The 9,545-nt window shown below is 36.5% G+C and overlaps 1 long non-coding RNA gene and 2 other non-coding genes across 3 annotated transcripts; all 3 read right to left on the bottom strand.

Moving 5' to 3' along the window:
- TRNAN-GUU lies at positions 2,318 to 2,391 on the bottom strand. Its single transcript has one exon. It is a non-coding gene; the product is annotated as a tRNA-Asn (tRNA).
- TRNAN-GUU lies at positions 5,327 to 5,400 on the bottom strand. The gene has a single exon. It is a non-coding gene; the product is annotated as a tRNA-Asn (tRNA).
- LOC109836443 lies at positions 6,262 to 7,833 on the bottom strand. Its single transcript, XR_002245960.1, has 3 exons — positions 7,710 to 7,833; positions 7,536 to 7,602; positions 6,262 to 6,943 (listed from the first exon to the last, which is right to left on the bottom strand). It is a non-coding gene; the product is annotated as an uncharacterized LOC109836443 (long non-coding RNA).

The following is a 9,545-nucleotide window of genomic DNA, read 5'->3' as shown; positions in this document are numbered from 1 at the left end:
AAAGGCTCACTATCAGGGATTCAGGGTCATCTCGGTACCCATATGCCTCAAACAAACGGACGACTTAACCTCCACTGGTCTACTCATCTTCCAGAGTGATTCATCACCATCAATCTTCTTGCTTTCCCCTTCATCTTGTACCTAACTAATTGCCAGCTATATATCTTCATACAAGCCTATATCGGCGCTGCTAGTAGACTCGATCTTTATGTGACACCAATGACAAGTCTCTGCCATCAGATTTGGAATTTTTTGGCTTGTTCTTGGTGTGACTGAGATCTCCTAATAAGGATCAGAAATATGATTTGAGATAATGGAAGCAGTGAATTTATTATCTGAGATAATGGAAGCAGTGGGATTCAGTACTACCAATGAAGCAACCATGGATAGGGCTGCATACATATCTGAGATAATGGAAGCAGTGGGATTCAGTACTACCAATGAAGCAACCATGGATAGGGCTGCATACATTACAGTATTTAGCACACATGCATCAACTTAAAAGTTAAAGTCGTCATCTTACTCCATGTAGAGTGTTTCCTGCAATCTAGGGGAATTAAGAGACTTGCTTCAGCTTGATGAGTTTAAATTGAATGAATATAAAAGGCAGTTCCACCTAGTTACAAAATGTCCTGATGTCATCAACGTTTCTTCTGGGACCCTAGCTTGCTCTTAAAAGACTCATCTATGAAATAAAAATTCAACTGGATTGACATCAAGTTGACAGTGAAAGAACTTGGTCATCTTGCTTCATCTATGAAATAAAAATTCAACTGGATTGACATCAAGTTGACAGTGAAAGAACTTGGTCATCTTGCTTCACTAATTTTCGGGTCCTGCTTTGCAGACAATCCAGTTTGGTGGGAAAAGGCTTGGATGTTGTTGAAATAAACAGAGCATATTCTAGTAATAAGTTTCCTACTCTGCAGGTTATTTCAGCAAGTTATGCAAATTTATTGGTATGCAGAACCAAAACATCAACTCTGCAATGTTTTTTTGTGGGTACTGTTGAATATGAAAACTACACAGATTATGAAACAAACCTCTCTTAGCAGTTCACACATCCACTGCAATTAAGCTTCTACCAAAGAAATTGCCCTCATAGAGTTGAGCTTTTGCTTTGCTGGTGCCCTGCCATTTTGCTCCGAAACACGTGCACCTTTGGAAATTGGCAGAATAGTTTTTGTCCAGTTGAGGTAAGGATGCATGCTGTAGAAAGGAAGGTCGCAGCAGAATGAAAGGTCAACAAACCAAATAGAAGAGTATGTCGTGACAATTGCTCTCTTTGCTACTCAAAAAGGCCATTGACATATACCAATCATCATAAAGGATATGCGGGTAAACAAGCATTTCCAGCAATAATTTTCAGTACATGAAATCTTTACAGGAAACATGTATTTTCCAAATTCTATAATGAGTAATAACCTAGGTTGCATGGGTACGGTTAAGGGTACTGGTATAGAATGTGAACATTGTGAACATTGTGAAGTGTAGAATATACATCCAAAAATTACATGAGCTTTTCAAATTAAAACATGCATTAGTGAGTATAGAATAAACATATGCATATATTCAAGAAGTGTCCAAGAGGTTTGGGTACATGTATGTGTTGGGTACGGGTACGGCTTCCTAATAGAAGTACGCAGGTAACATAGGTAATAACTGATCTCATTAAAAGCTTTGTAAAACCCCATCAAACTATTAAAAGAAATAGAAAATTGTAGAATGCTCGGTGAACTGTGGTGCTTACCTTTTGACAATTTTTAAATGTATTCAGTTTTACTGCAGGGATCAATCAAAACTGGAAATCATCAAATTATAGCATGGGTGAGAAAAAATCATGATTAGGTAAAGCTTAAGAAATAGAACCTTATTGCCTCTCAACTAAATGACCAAAATTTTGGTCTACAAGGCCAAAGGCACATAGGTCGTTACAATTCACAATAACATCCTGAAAGCAACCAAACACAAGATTAAAACTGGATTATCTACTCAGCTCCCCTTAGCAACAAGTCATTGTTCTCAAATCTAATTTAATCAGGTTGCAATCGCAGCCAATATTTGTTCATGTAGATCACAACACAAGTGCAGTATAAACCAACCCTTCCTCTATGGTGCCCTGTATATGTGCTACGCTATCTGCCAACTTAGGTATTAGGCCAAGACCAGTTCCACCACCTAGCCTTCTAGTTGATAAGAAAAACCTCCTACTTTTAGTTATCATTCAAAATTAGAGTTCTATTTCATAAGGTTAAGAAGTAGCTAATGGACTAAATTAAAGTATTCAATTAAAAGTACAAAAAAAGAAGAAGTATTGCGCTAGAGGAAGGGCTTGAACCTTCGACCTTGTGGTTAACAGCCACACGCTCTAACCAACTGAGCTACTCCAGCTGACTGTTCTGTTTAAGAACATTATATTTTCATGGAAGTATTTGTAATTCTCTGCCCTCACAATGATCCAACATCCATTAAAGCTAAAAACAATCATGAGAGCAACAAAATTTGACGGGTGCAGTCTTGTTATCATAAAAGTGAATCTCAATTTGGCGAATTTCTGAAGGTGGAGAGTTAAAATTATACTCGAAACTATTCTCTTTCTTGGAGTCTGCAACAACTCTAATCAAACATCTTCATCATCGAAGCCAAACAACAAACTACAATCTTCAAAATTATCTTCAGGTAGATACTAGTTAAACTTCAATACAGACACAATTTGAAAAAAGAAAAGAATGAAAGAAAGAGGAACAGAGTGAGTGTAGAGCTCTTCTGTACAGCCTAGTTTTGGCTGAGAGAAATGCCCTCTCCATGTTGTAGGTTCTATGTGCCTCGCCAATCGTTAACAAATAAGAAGTCCAACCAAAATACAACTATTGGTGATCTATAGAAAGAGTTAAAGAAGTGGCGACTATATGCTTAGTTGAAGAAAATGTACATTGTCGGTCCTTCACTTATTATGAGCATATATTAATTTTTGGACATCTTAAGACTGAAGAATGAATAGGGTCTCGGTCCTTCACTTATTATGAGCATATATTAATTTTTGGACATCTTAAGACTGAAGAATGAATAGGGTCATGTAATATGAGAACTTCTACAGACAGTTGCAAAACGCGAGTGCCGCTTGCATTCTCCATAGACGGACGGGTGACACATGTCCCCAAATCTAAACCCAGCCTTAAACCAAAACTAACCCCAACCCTTCCCTAGTATATTTCGCACAATTGTCAACCAGCAGTCGCGAAAAGCGACTGATGTTAGACTTTTTCCACATAATATTGTATTTATTACTCTCTTACGTAAACTTCACTGCCAATTTATAACCATTTAATGCAACATTCAATTTTAAAACTAAAAAAGATTTTCATACATAGCAACAATTTATAACCATTTAATGCAACATTCAATATTAAAAGCTACAAAAATTTTCCATACATGTCGTGCTCCAAAACCAGTTCTTTCTGCTGTGCAGGTTATTTCAGCATGTTATAAAAACTTTAGTGCTATATGGAACCAAACCTCAACTCTGCCGGTTAGTTCTTTCGCATCAACATATATTAAATTATATATCTCCAGCTGAATTTTATAAAACACAACCACAACTCACACAGAATCTAAACAAAAAAAAAGCAAGAAAACATTTTCAAGAAAATAAGTGAAAAAATTACCAGGGTTTATATAAGAAAAGTTAAAACATATTTCAATCTGTTGTAGAAAACGCGGAACACATTGTGCTACCGCCGAGCATCTGGTCACTGAGTGACACGATCTCGACCTAGGAAACCCAAGATTTGAATTTTGAAGAAAAAAGACAGCATCTGGTCACTGAGTGACACGATCTCGACCTAGGAAACCCAAGATTTGAATTTTGAAGAAAAAAGACAAGACACTTGAACATGGGTGGTGTTGATGCACCTAGGAAACCCAAGATTTGAATTTTGAAGAAAAAAGACAAGACACTTGAACATGGGTGGTGTTGATGCTCTGCCATGGAGTACCCTAAACTATTATTTGAAAGGGCTTTTTCTTAAACACGATGTTCCCCATAATGACCCTAAAATTTGAATCCAGCACAGAATTAGAGACTTGGTTATGACTATGATTATGATTGAACTGTAGAAAAACACCACATCGACCCTAACAATCTTCTCAGCTGTCTTCTTCTGTTGCTTGGCCTTTCCCTCGTTGAATAATGAGCTCGTCATCAAGATTGTACACAAGCCTCTTCTACAAAACTTCTCAGTTTAAACAAGAAAAAAATCATAAGTCATTCCCGAGAAACTATAATATAACTTTTACCTCATCAGCTTCAGATGTGAAGGTTCTTGTAGGTCTGCATGAACACATCAAAGAAGGCAAGATAGACAATAGGCTCTCAAAAATTTCAGGTTGATATTTTTTTTTTAGAAACCATGCATGTCTAGGTACCGACCAAAGGCTTCCTGTGACTCATGAACATAAGAAATATAATAAACGTTAACACTATTCTAGTAATATAAGATAGATGATATGAAGTACGAACTTAGAGGACGGGCAATATGAGGAAATAATTTAACTATGTGAATTCTAATTTATCTTCTAATTTATAGTAATAAGCATTAAAATACTATCTGAACGTAACACAAGATACTTCCAGTCCTGAGCTATTTTGGAATATATTAGAGGATAAACATTTGTCTAAGGCCCTAAACCTTACCGTGCATGCCAGCATGACCCTACATGCAAAATCAAAAAAAAAATCCTGCAGGAAATAAGATACATGTATCACATGGATCTCCCAAATAAAGAATCCATTGCAACCAATCCTCAAATTTTAGACTGCTTCAGGAACATGATTGTCAATTTTATAAACAACAAGAGTACTCAATAATGTTTGTCCTAGATAATCAAATTTCACATCGAGCAACACCATCCTCCTCAACAGAAAAGTGACTATCTACAAGTGACACAGACACGAGTCTCGTATTCGTCATGGTCATTGGACCTTAGAAATGATAGTTGACAAAATCTACATACAGTCATGGATACATTCATATGAACTTATGTATGTGACTTAATATGAAGATTGTTATTCATATTTGAACAAAATTTGAATTTAGTAAAAAGATCTCGAGATAATGAGCTCCAGCCAAAAGGAGCATATATAATTCATCTCGCATCTCAAGGTGAGTGATGACTAACATATTTATAAGTGTTAAACTTGGATGCGCACACATATTGACCAGAACAAACCAATGAGGTAGACTGAAAACATAGGTTAAAATAATAAGTAAACAGTTAATGGGATAGATGAAAGTATTAAATTAAGGAACAAACAAAACAAGCGATGCGCTGGAGGAAGGGCTTGAACCTTCGACCTTGTGGTTAACAGCCACACGCTCTAACCAATTGAGCTACTCCAGCTGATTGGTCTGTTCAAAAACATTTTATTTTCATAGAAATATGGGTAATCCTTCTGCCCTCAGAATGATCCAACATTCAGTGAAGCTAAAAACAATCATGTAAGCAACAAAATTTGATGTGCAGTCTTGTTATCAAAAAGTGAATCTCAATTTGACAAATTTCTAAAGGTGGAGAAATAAAGTATACCCCAACTCTTTCTTGAAGTCAGTGACAATTGTAATCAAGCACCTTCATCCTTGAAACCAAACAACAAAATCTGATCTCTTTAAATTGTCTTGAGGTAGATAAACTACAGTATATACACAATTAAAAAAGAGAAAGGAACGAAAGAAAGAGGAACGGAGTGAGTGTGTGGCTCTCTCAGATAGCCTAGTTTTGGCTGAGAGAAGTGCCCTCCATGTTGGAGGTTCTGTGTGTCCCACCAATCATTAACAAAGGAGTCCAACAAAAGTACAACTAATGTTGAGCTATAGAAAGAGTTAAAAAGGAGTGGTGACTATAAGCTCAGTTGAATAATACCTTGTCAGTCCTTCACTTATTATGAGCCTATATTTATTTTTGCACATCTTCATAATGAAGAGGACAATGTAATATGAGGAAGTCTAGAGACAGTTGCAAAACGCGACTAGCGCTCACCCTTCGCCATAGATGGGTGACAAATGTCTGGGTCCCCAAGTCTCAACCCAACCTTAAACCCAAAACTAACCCAACCCTTCCCCGAGGTGACAAATGTCTGGGTCCCCAAGTCTCAACCCAACCTTAAACCCAAAACTAACCCAACCCTTCCCCGATATATTTTGCACACATGTCCATCAGCATCAACCCAACCTTAAACCCAAAACTAACCCAACCCTTCCCCGATATATTTTGCACACATGTCCATCAGCCGTCCCGAAAAGCAACTGATGTTAGACTTGTTCTGTGTAATATTGTCTCTATTGTTCTCCTATGCACACATAACTACCAACTTATAACCAATTAATGCAACATTCAGTTTTAAAAACTACAAAAAGATTTTCATACATAGTAACAGTTTATAACAAGTTAATGCAACATTCAATTTTGTATACAACAAATTTTTGCAACATTGTAATAATTTTCTTTAGTAGTATTATAGAATTTGCATACCTCGCCACTAAATTTAACAGCTAACTTTTCCTTAAGACATCCACTAAACTTCTCGATCACATCTACAACTTGTGCAGAAGGATGTTGCCGACAATACTCGTGAATCTAAACAAAGAAGCAAGAAAATATTTTCAGTTAAACAACTATAAACAAACATTCCTAGGGTTGGAGGAAAAGTTAAAACAATCTCTTTCAATCTCTCATAGAAAGCCTGAACACATTTGTGTCGCCGCCAAATGTGTGCCCTCTGAATGCAGTGATCTCGTCCTTCCTTGTGCCGTTCTTGTCATCGTATATAGATACACTAATTTAATTGAGATGTAAGTGATGATGATGTGAGATGATGACATGGAACTGCCATCAACAAGTGAGGGTGGAATATCCAATGAGTGTATACTCCAAGAGTACGACCTCACTGTACCAAAACCATGACAAAAGCTACAATTAGGTGCCTAATGAGTGTATACTCCAAGAGTACGACCTCACTGTACCAAAACCATGACAAAAGCTACAATTAGGTGCCTAATTTAAAGTGGAAAAAAGAAAATTAAACAGCTGTACCAAAACCATGACAAAAGCTACAATTAGGTGCCTAATTTAAAGTGGAAAAAAGAAAATTAAACAGCACTACATCAAAACCTTTTACCAAAAACTGAAATCATGTGATGACATGCGTTATTAGTTGAATACGCATACCGTGCATAACTCTAGAATTTACCATATATGCTATGTCCATCATCGTGTAAAAATGGACCAAATTAAGCATTTCGTCACACAAAAAAAAAAATCACACAGTCAGCTTAAACTCTTAACCACCATCCTCATTTTCTGACTTGCATGAAAGAAGAGCCATTAAGAAGAGAACTCAAGAGTCTTTTGCAGTCAATTAATCATGAAGGGTATTCATTTACCAGGACAAATATCTAAAATTCGACAGAACATCAACCAAAATCTAAAATTTTGCAGTCAACTAGAGAAAACCCTAGCTTTCGGACCACGAGGGGTACCTAAGATAGGAGCCGACTCTTGAGTGAGCTTCTCCTCTTCAATCTTCTCCGCATCCTAACTTCTCCGCTGAATAAAATAAAAATAAAAGGAGAACAACGTCAACCGAAACAATTCCGAAGTCTTTAGAACGAAAAAAAAAAAAGGGGCACAGAAACTGGAATTAGTGCTTTTACCTGCAGAGATTGAAGGATCGAACTGAACCCGAGATAAAGTAATTCGATCTAGCTAATTTCAGCAGTTAGGGCTTTCTACCAAAACCCTAGGGAAATTCCCGCAGCGGAGAAAATTGGACCGAACTTTACCGCAAACAGAAAGGACATCGATCTCACTTCAGCTACCAAAGAGCTATTTATAGGCGGAAAATGAGATTTTTCAGTGGGCGTTATATTTACGCGACACGGCAAAATACAGCGTTTATTTCACGCGTATATCTTACACGCTATTTTTTTTAAAGCGTGTATATTACACGCGTATATCCTACGCGTATATTCTTACGCTCTTTTTACCGTGTCGGTCTCCACTTTTTGCTCATATAAATACGCGTGGTTTTTTCGATTCCTTGCCGTTTATTTCCTATTTTTATATTTCTTATGAGGGAATTTTAGCTTTCATATCTGATTAGAAGAAATTTTCTAAACAAACTCATTCATAATTTTTTTTTTAAAATAGGCCCCATTAAGTTTTCTTTACAAAAATCGACTCATTTTGTCTAAATCATGTTTCTAGGCAACCCCGACTAATTAGGGCATAGTATGTTAGTGTTTAGGGTTATAATTGGGGGTTTACAACCTTCTAAATAGTCGGCCCTAAACACTAACATTCTATGCACTAAATAGTCGGGGTTGGCAACCTCGACTATTTAGGAACCGGATTAAAATAAAATGGGTGTATTTTTGTAAATAAAACTCAAGGAGGTCTATTTTTAGAAAAAAATATATGAATGAGTTTATTTAGAAAATTTCTTCTATCTGATTAATATTTTCGTTGATATCTGATCTTTTTCGTCCCACGGTTAATCACGTCGCTGTCATGGGTTATTACAAATGATTTTGCTATTTTTTGTTGAAATTGCTCCTTTCCCCTCATTTCTTTGATTTTGTCTAGTTGACTTTAACTTTAGGGGTGTTATGTAATATATCAAGTGATTAAAAGTTAAACATTCCCTTTCTTTTATTATGTGAAGCTTCTTTTTTTTAGTTATTTTGGTAGTATTTTTTAGGGTTATTTACATACATACCCCTTAAATCATAGTTGTGTTCAAAAACACCCTCCACAATCTCAGTATCTGTAAAACTACCCCTAGAATCATCGATTTTGAAAAATTACCCTTAAAGCAATTAATCATCAATTTTGATAAGCTAATTTATTATCATAATTAAAAATTATCAAGAAAATAGTAAAAAATTTAGAACAAAGTTGATGATTTGTTAATTTTAGTGGTATTTTTTCACAAAGCTAATTATTGAGGGTTAGTTTTACAAATACTGATATGTGTGAGTATTTTTATAAATACCCATGATTGAAGGGGTATATATGCAAATAAATCTATTTGGGTTTAGAAATCAATCAAGGTAAGACTTTTTGGTCTGAAAATAAAAAGGGAAAAATGTATCCAGACCCAGCCCCTCATAGTTTTTCCCATGTGCTTTAACCCAAAAAACTCCCAAAAAATGTTGTCTGGCCCCTTTCACACTCTCCCAGAAATTTTTTGGGACAGCTTTTCGAAAATACCCTCCCCCTTTTCTTCTTCTTTCTTCTTCTTCTCATGTGTCTTTCTCCTCCTCCTCCTCCCCTTTCTCCTCTTCTTCTCTCCTCCTCCTCTCCCCTCTCTCTTCTCCTGTAAGAGTCAAAGAGGAGACACCTGGATCCCAAGAAATTATAGCTCCCACAGTCCCCAAGCTCGAATCCGAAGATGCCTCGATCCTAAGAATCTCTCGGATCCCCAAATCGCTAACACTAATCCCCCGTCCCTGGATCCCAAGCCCTCTCCAAACTCTCTTCCCAAACCT

The sequence above is a fragment of the Asparagus officinalis genome, chromosome 4 (genome assembly GCF_001876935.1).
Source record: "Asparagus officinalis chromosome 4, Aspof.V1, whole genome shotgun sequence".
NCBI classification, from domain to species: domain Eukaryota; kingdom Viridiplantae; phylum Streptophyta; class Magnoliopsida; order Asparagales; family Asparagaceae; genus Asparagus; species Asparagus officinalis.
Note: the sequence above shows the minus strand (reverse complement) of the source record. Positions and strands in the feature narration are given on the sequence as shown.